Below are 16496 nucleotides of genomic sequence, written 5' to 3'. Positions count from 1 at the left end.
AGTCCCGATATATATATATCCACATATATATATCTCTTAAACATTTCCTGGAACCTCTGTTATGTAAAGTATGAACAGAGTTTGAAACATCCAATGAATTTTGGAAAGGAAAAGAATTTTGGCATAAACCAGATATCTTGCTGATCAGGCAAAGATACCAATAAGTAACCTTTTCTACTGTAGATGGATGAATTCCTCACCGGTCATCACCCTGGCCGCATTAGGACCTCGCGCTAGACCGTTACCCGGCCACTCACGCGTTGATGGACTGCCACCCAGCCACTTACACTTTATAGACCGTACCCCGGCCTGTCGCTTATGCCGACTCAATCAGATGGACTTACTTCCCGAACATTGGGCAAGTAATCAAATTGTTTTCTCAAAACAGCAACCATGTTGCGAATATAAAATACACCACAGAGCCGGATCCCCAAGATTTTGAGCGAATATTCAAGTCTCCTTCGAAAGGAAGATCTTAAATCGGAAAACGAGTTTTGGGAACCACTCTAACTTTTAAAATCATTTTGAAGACTCGAAAACATTTTTAAGAATGTTTGGAGTAAAGCTGATTTAATGAAATAAATCAGTCCCGATATATTAGAAAATATCTGAATATTATTATTTAAATAATATTCCCATAAAGAATAATCTTTATAAAAATAATTGAAGTAGAAGTTTTAAAACTTATACTTGAAACGAGTATTAAATAACCAAAGATACACTTATATGAAAGTATTATCTTTATTTGAATAATCGAAAATAAGTTTGATTATTAACACCTTATTCTTTAATAAAATAAAGAATATATTTCAGTAATAAGCGGAGTCATAATACCTCGAATGAATATTATAAATAATATTCATTAAATAAAATAAAGGAGTCATACATCCTCAAATGAATATTCAAATAATATTCAATTAATAAAATAAAAGGAGTCATAAGCCCTCGAATGAATATTCAAGATAATATTCATTAATAAAATAAAGTTATCGAATAAACCTTATTCGATTAATAGTTTTGAAAACTATAACCATATATATATATAAATATATATATATATATATAAAATCTACTCGGGATCCTCGACTCCCGGTTTTAGAAAATGTTTTCACCTTTGGGTCCCTATACTAAGGGTATATGCAAATACCGCTTATCTCTAGCATATGTATTATGCAACGAATAAGCACTTGAACCAACAGATATATAAATCAAGAATACGAAACATGCATGCATATATATACCATATCAGCATGCTTCAATATATCGCAACATTTGCTAATTAACCAACATGCATCTATCGCAAGATAATGCATATACATATATTCATCACAACAACAGTATAACGGGTAGAAAACTTGCCTGAGCGACTTGGGGTGATAAAAGGCTCGGGACGAGTCTGGTAACCTATAAACAACAAGTAAGTTGGAATTAAACCAAAATCACTTGTAAATCTATACTTTAACTAACTTAGACTCTAACGCTTGTTTTGCGCTCACTGATTCGCTTAAGTCACTCGGGTACCCTCGGCTCCATCATTTTTAATAATTTAACCTTTACGAGTTTTAAAGCGATTCCTTCGCGGGTGTCTTACCAACTGCCTAACACACTTACCATAAATGTTTCATACATTAATTAACCCTTATTGGTCTTTAACCTATGTTTCAAAGTAAGGCGAGGGGAAAAGTTTCGTTCGCGAAATGCCGTTACTTGAAACGGTCGTTTCTCCTAAACCGTGCATCGGAATCGAACGAAATACATATCAAAACGAAGCTCGTAACATGAGCTATCTAAACATGGCAGTGGTCATAATCTAGGAGGGGGTTCTCGGGTCCTAATGCTATGCACAAAAACAGTCCAAAGAAAATTGGACGTTACGACGGCTATGTTTACGCGATTTCCAATATTTTAAACCATTCAAACCCATTCCAAATCAACCTCAAATCCAACATACAACCAACATCCATCCTCATCACATCATAACAACCCCAAACAATTCAATTTAATCATTCATACTTATGCCTAAGCTTAACTTTAATCATACTTAAGTTCTTTTAATCAAAACCACAACATTTACCATTCCATTTCACTACCATTTCAAATCCCAAACTCTAATCACAACAACAAGCTACAATATCATCCTACTAATCAAAATCATCTTATAATATATAGGAATATAGGGTTTGGAGATGGTATACCTTCCTTGAAGTGGTGGGAGGAGCTAGGAAGCCTTAAGAAGCTTTGAGAAATCTTAAGAATGCTTGGATCTTCAAGAAAACAAGAAAAACTTGAAGTTAAAAACTTGAAAAAACTATTCATAGTCTTCTTCTTTGATTAAATGAAGAAGATTGAGAAGGAATTAATGGCTTAAACTCATGATATAGCCCTAACTAAGCATGAAGATGATTAGGGAATTAACTCACCAATTTAGGAGGCTTGGATCTTGAGTTTTTGAATTCTTGCCCATTTGCAATAGTAAAAAGCCGAGAGCATGATGAACCATGCCTTGGTTTCTTTTTGATTTTGATGAAAATGATTTTGCTTGGCTTGGTTGGCTTGTTTTTGTGTTTGATTTACTTAATTACCTTGTTGCCCTTGAATTTGTGTGGTTAAAAAGCCACCACACCTCCTTCCTTCCCATGTCATGCTTGTGTCACCTTGCACATGTCATAATGCTCCCACTTGTCCACACCTTATGGTTTGATGATGTCACAATCCCTGGCTTCTTGTACAAGCTTGTCTCTTGGTCACTTATTTGTTTTACGGTTCGCTTATCTTTCGTTCTCGTTTATCGTTTGAGGGATCATACCCGGGATCTTATTACTTAGGTTCCCTTAACCTTTCTCAATATATTGTATTCCTTCTATGATCCTCTCTTATAATCCTTTAATTTAAATCCTTTTTATCCTGTTACCTTATACTCAATTCTCTCCGTATCTTGTGGATTTCCGGGAAAAATCAAAGTGTTCGGAATTGGATTCTGACGATCTTTACATACACTTATATACCACATAGAGTACTAATAATATCCCATAAGATCAATAACAGAATCCCTACATAGCGTGGCATGAAAAGTTTTCTCGTTCAGCAAAAACACTATTCATAAGGGTTTCAAAATTTCTCCAAAATTGGGGTTATTACAGTCTCCCCTCCTTAAAAGGATTCCGTCCCGGAATTAGATAGAAAACAAATGGGGATACTTGCTTAGCATTACACTTTCTAACTCTCGAGTCAATTTTCCCACATTGTGGTTCTACCACCAAACTCTGCCTAGTTTGATAATCCTTCTCCTAAGCACTTGTTCCTTTTCACTCTATAACCCTTCCTGGTTGCTCCATATAGGTTACGTCGGGTTGCATATCTATGCGCTCATATGCCTCTATTTATCTGGCATCTGAATTACACTTCCTTAACATTGATATGTGAAACACGTTACGACCTGCTACATGTTCGGGGTTAGGGCTAGCTCATATGCTAACTTCCCAAATGTCTTAATATATCCAAGGGTCCAACAAATTGTAGACTTAGCTTTCCTTTCTTTCCGAACCTCATCAATCCTTTCCAAGGGATACCTATATCATTACTAGGTCCCCTATTTCATACTCTTTATCCTTTCGTGTTAAATCAACATACTTATCATGTCCATCTTGGGCTACTACCAGCCGTCCTCTGATTAGATCTATCATATCCTTGGTCCTTTGGACTACTGCGGGTCCGAGCATCTTGCGCTCTACAACTTCATCCTAACATAAGGGAGATCGACATTGTCTTCCCTCAAGGATCTCATAAGGCGACATCTCGATAATGACATATGATCTATTGTCGTAAGATAACTCAATCCGAATTAAGTGATCATTCCAAATTCTTTCAAGTCTATTGCACAGACTCTCATTATTGCTTTTAGCATTAGAGCTTCTGCTTCTCAATACCCATTCTTTTCCAGTTCGTAATCGCTACTACCTTCCGTTCCTAATATTATACTGGTTATACTTTTGCTCGTTAGCGTTCTATAACCTTTTAATAACCACGTCAACCTTAGTATCACGAATGTGTTCCCATTCCGCATACTACCACCACTTTATTACTCCTTTTTCAGTTGTTTCTATTTTCCAAAATTTGATCAATCAAATAGAAGTAAAGGAATTTGTTGAGAGTCACTATGATCATGAACACTTGTTATATCGCATAGTTAGTACAGAAGGTGGCCAACCTTTAGTACTTGACAAGCAATTAAACAATAGCTGGTATCCTACTCGGCTTCTATCACACAGATAGATAGTCATTCGGCAATACCTCCCCTTTTGGAAGGGTTGTTCTTCTCAGCTTACATGAAATGAAAAGAAGAGAAAAGAATGAACTGAAGAGAATTGTATATATGAAAAAATATTCTGCCACAAAATATCTGGCTTGGAACCTACCTCTGAACTATAGAGGTTTGTCATAGGAGAACAAAACATATACGTATTTATATCAGCATCAAGCATTATAGCCTCGTATTTCCCATGCCTAAATATTTTTGCTATCCCGTCCATCATTCTATGGACCCACACTCTTCCTCGAGCTTATACATAATCACCTTTGAAACTCCCTCGACATCGAAAATCGAATCTGGGATCTCATTCTATACATCATCGTTACTAGAATTCTATGCTTGCACCGCAACCTTCCTCGTATAATAATACGACTCTCTATTGATAAGAAAGAATAATTATTCACTAGGTAGATACTCTACTTAATTAGTCTATCAATGATAACTTATACACTACCACGACCCGATTAGTGGTACTCAATCTCAACACCCATTCCAATACAACTCTCACGGTTGTAATCAGCTCAATACTCGCAGAATCATTGCTGCCTTACTATGGTCCACCACTGACCTACTGTCGTCATTCATTTTTCCATAAAATCTTAATATCTAACCATACGGAGTCTATACATGTCGTATCAAATTCTCCTAAGGAGTTAACATAACCACCAATCACAATTCATGAAGAACACTCCAAACTCTGACGTACTTTCATGACATGAAGCAGATAAAATTGCAGAAGAGTTTCAATCAAAGCAACGATAGCAGGTTAATACCATTTTTAATCATATGCCTTAAATAGAAGACTTAACTCAAAGGTTCGTCTAGTCCTTTTGGAAACATGGTCCTGGCTTATCCCAAGATAGGACCTCCTAAGATAGATAGCCCGTTCATGGCGATTACACGAATTAAACTTTTACCAACTACTATTACGGTTGGATATTGCACAGTCATCAGAAGGAATGTCAATCTTCCAAACCATAATTCAACCTTCAAATTTTTAACCATCATCACTGTATTCTTTTGGCACACGCGCCTATAATTATCCTCTTACCTTTAAAGTGTCGGCCACCTCTTTGGCCTTTCCTGATAGTAAAATTTCCTTACAGGCAATGTCATTTTAACCACCTCCAAATAAATTTTCTACCTTATTTCCGATCACTGCTTGAGTGAAGATGTTTTCCTTAAAATCAGATGGGAAAAAGAAAAAAAAATATCACCATTTTTCCATAAGTTATTGCCTCAGTCTTTAGAGGCTAATCACTGTCAAGACTGACTCTCAATCATACTTAGAACATTTTTTTTAAGTCCTAATTGCCCTGAACAATTTCGACCATTACTGGTTCGATCCATACTTTCTCGTGGTTTAACACGTGCCCCACTTGGCATCATTATAATTACGTCATATTTCCTTTATCCACATTTCTATTCTTGAGAATTTTGAATATTACCTTTTTCCTTATAAAACCTCTAAGGTTATCCTTCAATCGTTCCTCCTGTATTCCCTAGATACAGGGCATATCACAATACCATTTACTAATAGTAGAACCATTGTCTATATACTTCTGCAAAATTTCTCCACTGATTCTTAAAGGTTGTTGTTACCTTAACCCTTTCCCAATCATACTGTCAAAACTCATACTGTCCCTATTAAGGGTGACATGCCAACCTTTATGCAGTCCCCTAGGATTCATTTTAAGTTACCAATGTTCTATCCTTAATTCCACCTTTAAAAGGTACCTGCATCCTTCCACGAATAAATCAAGTCATATTTCCTTGATAGATTATCATATTCATCATTCCCACCTCGATAGTCTATACCTAACTTCATAATAGCATCCTTATTCAAATTGAGGTCAATTCATATGGCCTCCAAAAGATAACAACGGTTATCCGCTTGTCTTACCTAATTTGGTAACGATAACAAGGATGTTCTGGAAGATATTGGTCGTGTTCAATGTGAACTTCTTCTTAATAATTCCTTATTTACTTTTGTTGTTTATCTCAACAGTCACCTCAATGTTGGGATATCTTTCATACCTGGCATCTCCCTTTCTGGGTATCAAGCCACCGGTCTTACATTTCCCATTCTTGAAGGTCACTTCCTTCATCCAATTTTCTTAATTTCTTACTTTCTTGTCTCCTCAGTCTATCCGCGTCTCATTATTTATCCTTCGAATTACCTCAAGGTTTCCTCGAATCCTCCCAACTTAAAGGGGATAAAATATACATAACTCTTATGCCTTAAACCATCAATTTTAACTCATGGTGAATCACCCTCATCCTGACGATTATATACTCTTCTATTTCTATTTCTACGAGTCTTTAGGGTTTCCTCATACCCAACTCCCTTATCATTCCTCAAACTCTCTTGCCTTTATATTCCTTTCTCTTATCGTTATTTCATGAACCAACACAACATAAGCATTGATTTCAAACATCCCGTCATTCTGGATTCGTGTCTTCAGAACGAATCTTGATAACTATTACAACTTAGATTCATAATTCATCATACTCGTCTGCCTTTGTTCTGGCTCTAAAGCTTTTACACTATTCCATAACCTTGGGAATTACTTTCCCGAAAACAATTGGCTGAACTTTAATCAGTTTATTATAATCTCTTGCTCCGTGCCTTCCTTGGCCTTTCACCAGCGGGTGGTCTCTCTCTTGGGAGGGTAAGTGACAAAAACAGTCCTTTTGAGATTCGTCAATCATTTAGAATCTCAAATGATTCCTATATTTCCTTTAGCCAGGCTCTTGCCTCGGCTGGGTCAGCTTGTTCCATGGAACTCTGAGAGCTTAGCGACTTAAAGGTCCTGAAAGAATTTCTCACCGCACTGTCTCCTCAGGGTGGTGGTTGGGGATAATAGTCTAAGTTCTTTTTAGACAGGTCCATGAATTGCCGTATAGGAGTACCGTCTCGGGTCTCCTTTCCTTACTCGACTTTCTGTTTCCTTAGTATGAAATGTTTCATCCTACTCCCCATAATTGGGGTCATCTTTTAATTTAAAATTCTCATTTTCCACTCCATTATATCATGGGTTCCTTCAATCTTGATGGCGACCTCCCTGACTATCACGTTCAGGGTTTGCTCTAAATCTTATTCCTCAAACTATGGCTCTCATCTAAGTTCTCATCCTTACGCTCTTGAACTTTCGGAACCCAAATTCTATAGGAATACCTCATTATTCCCTTATCATCTCTCTCGGTATTAATCTCATATCTATTTGTTGGCTCTCTGCCTTCATTCCTCACTTTTTCTGGCACAATATGTTCCTTTCCAATAATTCGGGCTGTATTGCAATCTCAAACAACTTTTCGGTACCGGCTCCGGTTACCTTCATATCTATTTCCATTTTTTTTTTCAAAATCTCTTATCAACCCTCCCAAAGTCATTATCATCTTGAGTCTCTCCTTTTTACTAAGGGCATCAGCCACCACATTGGCTTTCCCCGAATGATAAAGAATCTCCCAATCATAATTCTTGATTAGCTCTAACCGCCTCCTCTGGCGTATGTTGAGCTCTTTCTACGTAAAAAGGTACTAGAGCTCCTATGGTTTGTGTAAATCTTGCACTTCTCTCCATACAAGTAGTGCCTCCAATCTTTAGGGTAAAACTATTGCCACGAGCCTAAGCTCATGGGCGGGGATATCGAATTTCATATTACCTTAATTGTCTTGACATGTACGCGATTACCTTACCGTGCTGCATAAGCACGCACCCTAAGCCCTTGTGCGAAGCGTCACTACACTTCACAAAATCTCCTTTTCCATCCGGCAATGCCAGCATAAGGGCCATCACCAACCTCTGCTTCAGTTCTTGAAAGCTGTTCTCGCATTTCTCTGTCCATTCGAACTTCTCAGTCTTACGAGTAAGCCGCGTTAAAGGGGCTACTATCTTTACAACTTGAACGAACCTCCGGTAGTGACCGGCTAATCCTACCTCTGGTGGTCGACCAAACCATAGTCATCAATTCATCAGTGGTCCTTTATCCAATCCTGTCAGGATCCTCCATGGGATCCTCCTCAACAACTATCCCTTCTAGGACAACATCCTCAACCGCTAAATCCTCAATATCAACATCATCCGGTCCTGCATTAGGACACTCTATCGGATCCACAATCCGATCTCCAATTAGTAATAAAATATCATCGCGATGTTGCTCCTCAACCTCAGGGTTCGGAGTCCCGCTACCATATACGATAACGAACTACGCTCCTATCACGATATTTATAAGGGTTCCCATAAGGGTTTTAACTGTCAGTGCTACGTTAGGTAGCCCGACTATGAACTTGGCAAGAGTTCTTATTATCTTAGTTAACTTATTATCTTAACGTCCCATCATCTCTGAGGTTTTTAACGCTTAGCTCTGATACCATTTCTGTAACACCCCCAGATCCGGGGTCGGGGATCCGGGTCGTCACGGTCTTTCTTTCCACAATATCACTTCACTTAATTAATAATAAATAACCTTATGCTGTGACCCCACACTAACACACACCACAACCCGTTATAGTCTCAGAGATGAAATTTAAATAAGTACAAGTCTTTGAATCCACAATTTAAAAGTTATTACAACCCAAAATGATTACTTGATAAATTTACAGTTAATTGCCATTATCTGCCACAAGTTATAATTATACATAATTGATTCTCAAAAGTAGATGGTCTGATCTACAATAGATCTACCTCTGCAACTATAGCAGCTACAACATCAACGGGAAGACGCGGGATGCTTCCCACGCGCTTGCGCTGGGTCTGCTGGAGTCTGCCATCTTTCCTAACTGTTGTTGTGTGATGAAGAAATAAAGCAAGGGTGAGCAGCAAGCCCACCAAAATAATATGTATAATGATTTACCATATATGAGCCTACTCATAATACTCATGAAAGTCTTGGTCAAAAGAAATGAACCAAGTTTGATATCTTAATGCGATGAAGTCGCAAAATATTCAGTATATATACATATATACTTTTCAAAATATTGGAAGTCCTCTTCCATGCATAATATACACAAAGTCCCAGTGTATAACTGTATAAAAAAATATCGTTGCAAGGTGATCTCATATATCTAACCTTGTCTCAACGTTTTTATGAAAATCTTTATCATTCATAAGACAATTATTAATTAGATATAAGTTTAAAAGACGAGGTTACCAAATACCCCAATATACTTATATCTTTCCCAATACTACTTGAACTACCACCGTTCAAGTTATAATCAGTTTCAAAAGTTCATCACATAGATGAGACTACAAGACAAGATTTGAATAGATTCAATCTTTGAAATATTATTGAATGAAATAAAGTTACGAGATACTTTATTTAGTCCCGATATATATATATCTCTTAAACATTTCCTGGAACCTCTGTTATGTAAAGTATGAACAGAGTTTGAAACATCCAATGAATTTTGGAAAGGAAAAGAATTTTGGCATAAACCAGATATCTTGCTGATCAGGCAAAGATACCAATAAGTAACCTTTTCTACTGTAGATGGATGAATTCCTCACCGGTCATCACCCTGGCCGCATTAGGACCTCGCGCTAGACCGTTACCCGGCCACTCACGCGTTGATGGACTGCCACCCAGCCACTTACACTTTATAGACCGTACCCCGGCCTGTCGCTTATGCCGACTCAATCAGATGGACTTACTTCCCGAACATTGGGCAAGTAATCAAATTGTTTTCTCAAAACAGCAACCATGTTGCGAATATAAAATACACCACAGAGCCGGATTCCCAAGATTTTGAGCGAATATTCAAGTCTCCTTCGAAAGGAAGATCTTAAATCGGAAAACGAGTTTTGGGATCCGCTCTAACTTTTAAAATCATTTTGAAGACTCGAAAACATTTTTAAGAATGTTTGGAGTAAAGCTGATTTAATGAAATAAATCAGTCCCGATATATTAGAAAATATCTGAATATTATTATTTAAATAATATTCCCATAAAGAATAATCTTTATAAAAATAATTGAAGTAGAAGTTTTAAAACTTATACTTGAAACGAGTATTAAATAACCAAAGATACACTTATATGAAAGTATTATCTTTATTTGAATAATCGAAAATAAGTTTGATTATTAACACCTTATTCTTTAATAAAATAAAGAATATATTTCAGTAATAAGCGGAGTCATAATACCTCGAATGAATATTATAAATAATATTCATTAAATAAAATAAAGGAGTCATACATCCTCAAATGAATATTCAAATAATATTCAATTAATAAAATAAAAGGAGTCATAAGCCCTCGAATGAATATTCAAGATAATATTCATTAATAAAATAAAGTTATCGAATAAACCTTATTCGATTAATAGTTTTGAAAACTATAACCATATATATATATATATATATATATATATAAAATCTACTCGGGATCCTCGACTCCCGGTTTTAGAAAATGTTTTCACCTTTGGGTCCCTATACTAAGGGTATATGCAAATACCGCTTATCTCTAGCATATGTATTATGCAACGAATAAGCACTTGAACCAACAGATATATAAATCAAGAATACGAAACAGGCATGCATATATATACCATATCAGCATGCTTCAATATATCGCAACATTTGCTAATTAACCAACATGCATCTATCGCAAGATAATGCATATACATATATTCATCACAACAACAGTATAACGGGTAGAAAACTTGCCTGAGCGACTTGGGGTGATAAAAGGCTCGGGACGAGTCTGGTAACCTATAAACAACAAGTAAGTTGGAATTAAACCAAAATCACTTGTAAATCTATACTTTAACTAACTTAGACTCTAACGCTTGTTTTGCGCTCACTGATTCGCTTAAGTCACTCGGGTACCCTCGGCTCCATCATTTTTAATAATTTAACCTTTACGAGTTTTAAAGCGATTCCTTCGCGAGTGTCTTACCAACTGCCTAACACACTTACCATAAATGTTTCATACATTAATTAACCCTTATTGGTCTTTAACCTATGTTTCAAAGTAAGGCGAGGGGAAAAGTTTCGTTCGCGAAACGCCGTTACTTGAAACGGTCGTTTCTCCTAAACCGTGCATCGGAATCGAACGAAATACATATCAAAACGAAGCTCGTAACATGAGCTATCTAAACATGGCAGTGGTCATAATCTAGCAGGGGGTTCTCGGGTCCTAATGCTATGCACAAAAACAGTCCAAAGAAAATCGGACGTTACGACGGCTATGTTTACGCGATTTCCAATATTTTAAACCATTCAAACCCATTCCAAATCAACCTCAAATCCAACATACAACCAACATCCATCCTCATCACATCATAACAACCCCAACCAATTCAATTTAATCATTCATACTTATGCCTAAGCTTAACTTTAATCATACTTAAGTTCTTTTAATCAAAACCACAACATTTACCATTCCATTTCACTACCATTTCAAATCCCAAACTCTAATCACAACAACAAGCTACAATATCATCCTACTAATCAAAATCATCTTATAATATATAGGAATCTAGGGTTTGGAGATGGTATACTTTCCTTGAAGTGGTGGGAGGAGCTAGGAAGCCTTAAGAAGCTTTGAGAAGTCTTAAGAATGCTTGGATCTTCAAGAAAACAAGAAAAACTTCAAGTTAAAAACTTGAAAACACTATTCATAGTCTTCTTCTTTGATTAAATGAAGAAGATTGAGAAGGAATTAATGGCTTAAACTCATGATATAGCCCTAACTAAGCATGAAGATGATTAGGGAATTAACTCACCAATTTAGGAGGCTTGGATCTTGAGTTTTTGAATTCTTGCCCATTTGCAATAGTAAAAAGCCGAGAGCATGATGAACCATGCCTTGGTTTCTTTTTGATTTTGATGAAAATGATTTTGCTTGGCTTGGTTGGCTTGTTTTTGTGTTTGATTTACTTAATTACCTTGTTGCCCTTGAATTTGTGTGGTTAAAAAGCCACCACACCTCCTTCCTTCCCATGTCATGCTTGTGTCACCTTGCACATGTCATAATGCTCCCACTTGTCCACACCTTGTGGTTTGATGATGTCACAATCCCTAGCTTCTTGTACAAGCTTGTCTCTTGGTCACTTATTTGTTTTACGGTTCGCTTATCTTTCGTTCTCGTTTATCGTTTGAGGGATCATACCCGGGATCTTATTACTTAGGTTTCCTTAACCTTTCTCAATATATTGTATTCCTTCTATGATCCTCTCTTATAATCCTTTAATTTAAATCCTTTTTATCCTGTTACCTTATACTCAATTCTCTCCGTATCTTGTGGATTTCCGGGAAAAATCAAAGTGTTCGGAATTGGATTCTGACGATCTTTACATACACTTATATACCACATAGAGTACTAATAATATCCCATAAGATCAATAACAGAACCCCTACATAGCGTGGCATGAAAAGTTTTCTCGTTCAGCAAAAACACTATTCATAAGGGTTTCAAAATTTCTCCAAAATTGGGGTTATTACAATACCTATGTAGGAGCTGTACAGAAGGCTATGATCGTAGAGACAGAGAGTGAGATGTCACAGAAGGAGAAAGAAAGCAAGAAAAGGAAATTTGAAGGGAATGAAGGTCAGTCACAACCAGGGAATTTTCCAAATTTTAAGAAGGGCAAGTTTCACCCAGGGAGGAATTTTAATTTCAAGAGATAAAATACAGGCGACAGAGGCCAGGGCAACCGTCCAGTTAATGCAAATCAACCGAATCAGTTGAGGTTAACTTTTCCAGATTGTCAGGTATGTGGAAAGAAACATGGAGGAGTTTGTAACAAGTTGAATGTGGTGTGTTTTAAGTGCAACCAGAAAGGGCACTATTCACGGGAGTGCCGAAATTAGCCAGCAAAAGAACCAGCAAGTAAGGATCAGCCTATCTGGAATCCAGCAGTGAAGGTTCCAGCCATTGTATTTACGTGCTTTAAATGTGGAAAGCCGGGACATATAGCAAGAGATTGCAAGACACCAGCCCCAGTCAGTAATGCATTGAGGATTATGGGATCTATCCCAGCAGTGAATGAGACTCCAAGGGCTAGAGTTTTTGACATGTCTGTGAAGGATGCTATCCAGGATACTGATGTCATGGCAGGTACGCTTAATGTGAATTCTTTATGTGCCAAGTGTTAATAGATTCGGGAGCAACTCGATCATTTGTTTCACAAGATTTTGTTAGTAAGTTAAATTGTTTAGTTGAGTATTTAAATGAAATAATGAATGTGGAATTAGCAAATCAAGAATGTGTATCTGTTAATCAAGTTTATGGGAATTATGAGATTGAGATTTCTGGTAGTAAGTTTTGTGTAGATTTGATACCATTTAAGTTAGGAGAATTTGACATTATCTTAGGAATGGATTGGTTATCTAAGCACGATGCCCAGATAGATTGTCGGAATAAGAAGGTAATGGTGAAGACGCCAGATGAGAAGATAGTAACGTTCAAGGGCCAGAAGCAAGTAAAGAAGTTCTTAACGATGATTCAAGCCAAGAAGTTACTACGGCAAGGATGCGAGCATTTCGTAGCATATGTGATTGACAGAATTCAGAAGCCAGCAAAACTTGAAGATATTCCAGTAGTGAATGAATTTTCAGACGTGTTTTCCGATGAGTTACCGGGACTTCCTCCAGACAGAGAAATTGAGTTTACAATCGACTTAGCAGCTGGAACAGAACCAGTATCCAAGGCCCCGTACATAATGGCGCCCGTTGAGATGAAAGAGCTAGTAAAGCAATTGCAAGAGTTGTTAGGGAAAGGAATAATCAGACCCAGTGTATCCCTGTGGGGTGCACCAGTGCTATTTGTTAAAAAGAAGGATGGAAGCATGAGACTATGTATCGACTATAGGGAGCTCAACAAGCTTACAATTAAGAACAAGTACCCGTTACCCAGAATTGATGATCTGTTTTACCAATTGAAAGGAGCCAAGTACTTCTCCAAGATTGACTTAAGATCGGGATATCAACAACTGAAGATCAAGCCAGAAGATATACCAAAGACAGCTTTCAGAACAAGGTATGGACATTACGATTTTTTAGTGATGTCTTTTGGATTGACCAATGCCCCGGCAGCATTTATGGACCTGATGAACAGAATTTTCAAGGAATACTTGGACAAGTTCGTTATTGTGTTTATAGACGATATTTTGATTTATTCAAAGACGGAAGAGGATCATGCGAAACATTTGAGAATAGCTTTGGAGATTTTAAGGAAAAAGAAGTTATATGCTAAATTCTCGAAGTGTGAGTTTTGGCTACAGGAAGTTCAGTTCTTAGGACACATAGTCAGTAATGAAGGGATCAAAGTGGACCCAGCAAAGATTGAGGCAATTATAATTGGGAAAGACCGAGAACACCCACTGAGGTAAAAAGTTTCTTGGGATTAGCGGGATATTATCGTTGATTCGTTCAAATTTTTTCAAGGATTGCCACACCATTGACAAAGCTTACACGGAAGAATGAAAAGTTTATATGGAACGACAAGTGCGAAGAAAGTTTTCAGGAATTGAAGCGAAGATTAATCACAACACCTGTTTTGTCACTTCCAGACAATCAATGGAATTTCGTAATTTATAGCGATGTTTCTCATAAAGGACTAGGATGTGTTTTGATGCAGCACGATAAAGTGATTGCGTATGCGTCAAGGCAACTGAAACCACACGAACAGAAATATCCTACTCATGATTTGGAGCTAGCAGCCATAATTTTCGCTTTGAAAATTTGGAGACATTATCTGTATGGAGAAAAGTGTGAGATTTACACGGATCACAAAAGTTTGAAGTACATATTCACACAGAAGGAGCTTAATATGAGGCAAAGGAGATGGTTAGAATTGATCAAGGATTACAACTGCTCGATTAATTATCATCCCGGTAAAGCAAACGTTGTAGCAGACGTGTTGAGTCGGAAGGAAAAGTTAAATGTGTTATCAGTACCTGAAGAGATATATAAGGAATTTCAGAAACTGGAATTGGAGATTAGAGTTTGCAAGCCTGATGAAGCAAAAGTGTACAATATGACTTTCCAGCCGGAGTTGTTAGAGAAAATAAAGAAGTGTCAGGAAGATGTAATGGATCAAGATATAAATCATTTGGTAGGTGAAGAATTGTGCACACAAAAACACGATCAAGGTATTCTTAGGTTTTCTTCAAGAATTTGGATTCCACCGGTGACGGAGCTGAAGAATGAAATTTTACAGGAAGCACATAATTCAAGGTATTCAATCCATCCAGGGAGTACCAAAATGTACAGAGATTTAAAGGAAAATTATTGGTGGCCAGACATGAAGAGGGAAATTGCGGAATGGGTTAGCAGATGTTATACATGTCAGAGAGTTAAAGCAGAGCATCAAAGACCAAGTGGATTCCTACAGCCATTGGAGATTTCGAAGTGGAAGTGGGAACATTTTGCCATGGATTTCATAGTTGGATTACCAAGGACAAGGGCTAATCATGATGCCATCTGGGTCATAGTGGATAGACTTACCAAGTCAGCTCATTTTCTGCCCATAAATGAAAGATTTTCGCTCGACAAGTTAGTCCATATGTACCTGAAGGAAATCGTAGTTCGTCATGGAGTTCTTGTGTCTATTGTATCTGATCGAGATCCAAGATTTAATTCAAGATTTTGGAGGTGTTTTCAAGAATGTTTGGGAACAAGACTGAATTGAGTACAACTTACCACCCACAAACGGACGGCCAGAGTGAAAGAACGATCCAGACAATCGAGGACATGTTACGAGTTTGTGCTATTGATTTCAAAGGAAGTTGGGACGAGCATTTACCTCTGGTAGAATTTGCTTATAACAACAGTTATCACGCCAGTATTGGGATGCCACCCTATGAAGCCCTTTATGGACGCAAATGTAGATCTCCAGTGTATTGGGATGAAGTGGGAGAACGCAAAATACTTGGACCTGAATTAGTACAACAGACAAAGGAAGTTGTTGAAGTCATCCAGAAGAGATTGATAGCAGCACAAGACCGTCAAAGGAAATATGCAGATCAATCAAGGAAAGATATTGAATTCGAAGAAGGAAGCTTGGTATTACTGAAAGTATCACCGTGGAAAGGACTAACGAGGTTTGGAAAGAAAGGAAAGCTGAGCCCAAGATATGTCGAACCTTTTGAGATTCTGAAGCGCGTTGAAAAAGTAGCTTACGAATTGGCGTTACCTCGCCACATGGAGCACATTCACAATATCTTTCACGTATCAATGCTTAAG

Source organism: Apium graveolens, chromosome 8 (genome assembly GCF_009905375.1).
Source record: "Apium graveolens cultivar Ventura chromosome 8, ASM990537v1, whole genome shotgun sequence".
Lineage (NCBI taxonomy): Eukaryota > Viridiplantae > Streptophyta > Magnoliopsida > Apiales > Apiaceae > Apium > Apium graveolens.
This window is presented reverse-complemented; position numbering follows the sequence as displayed.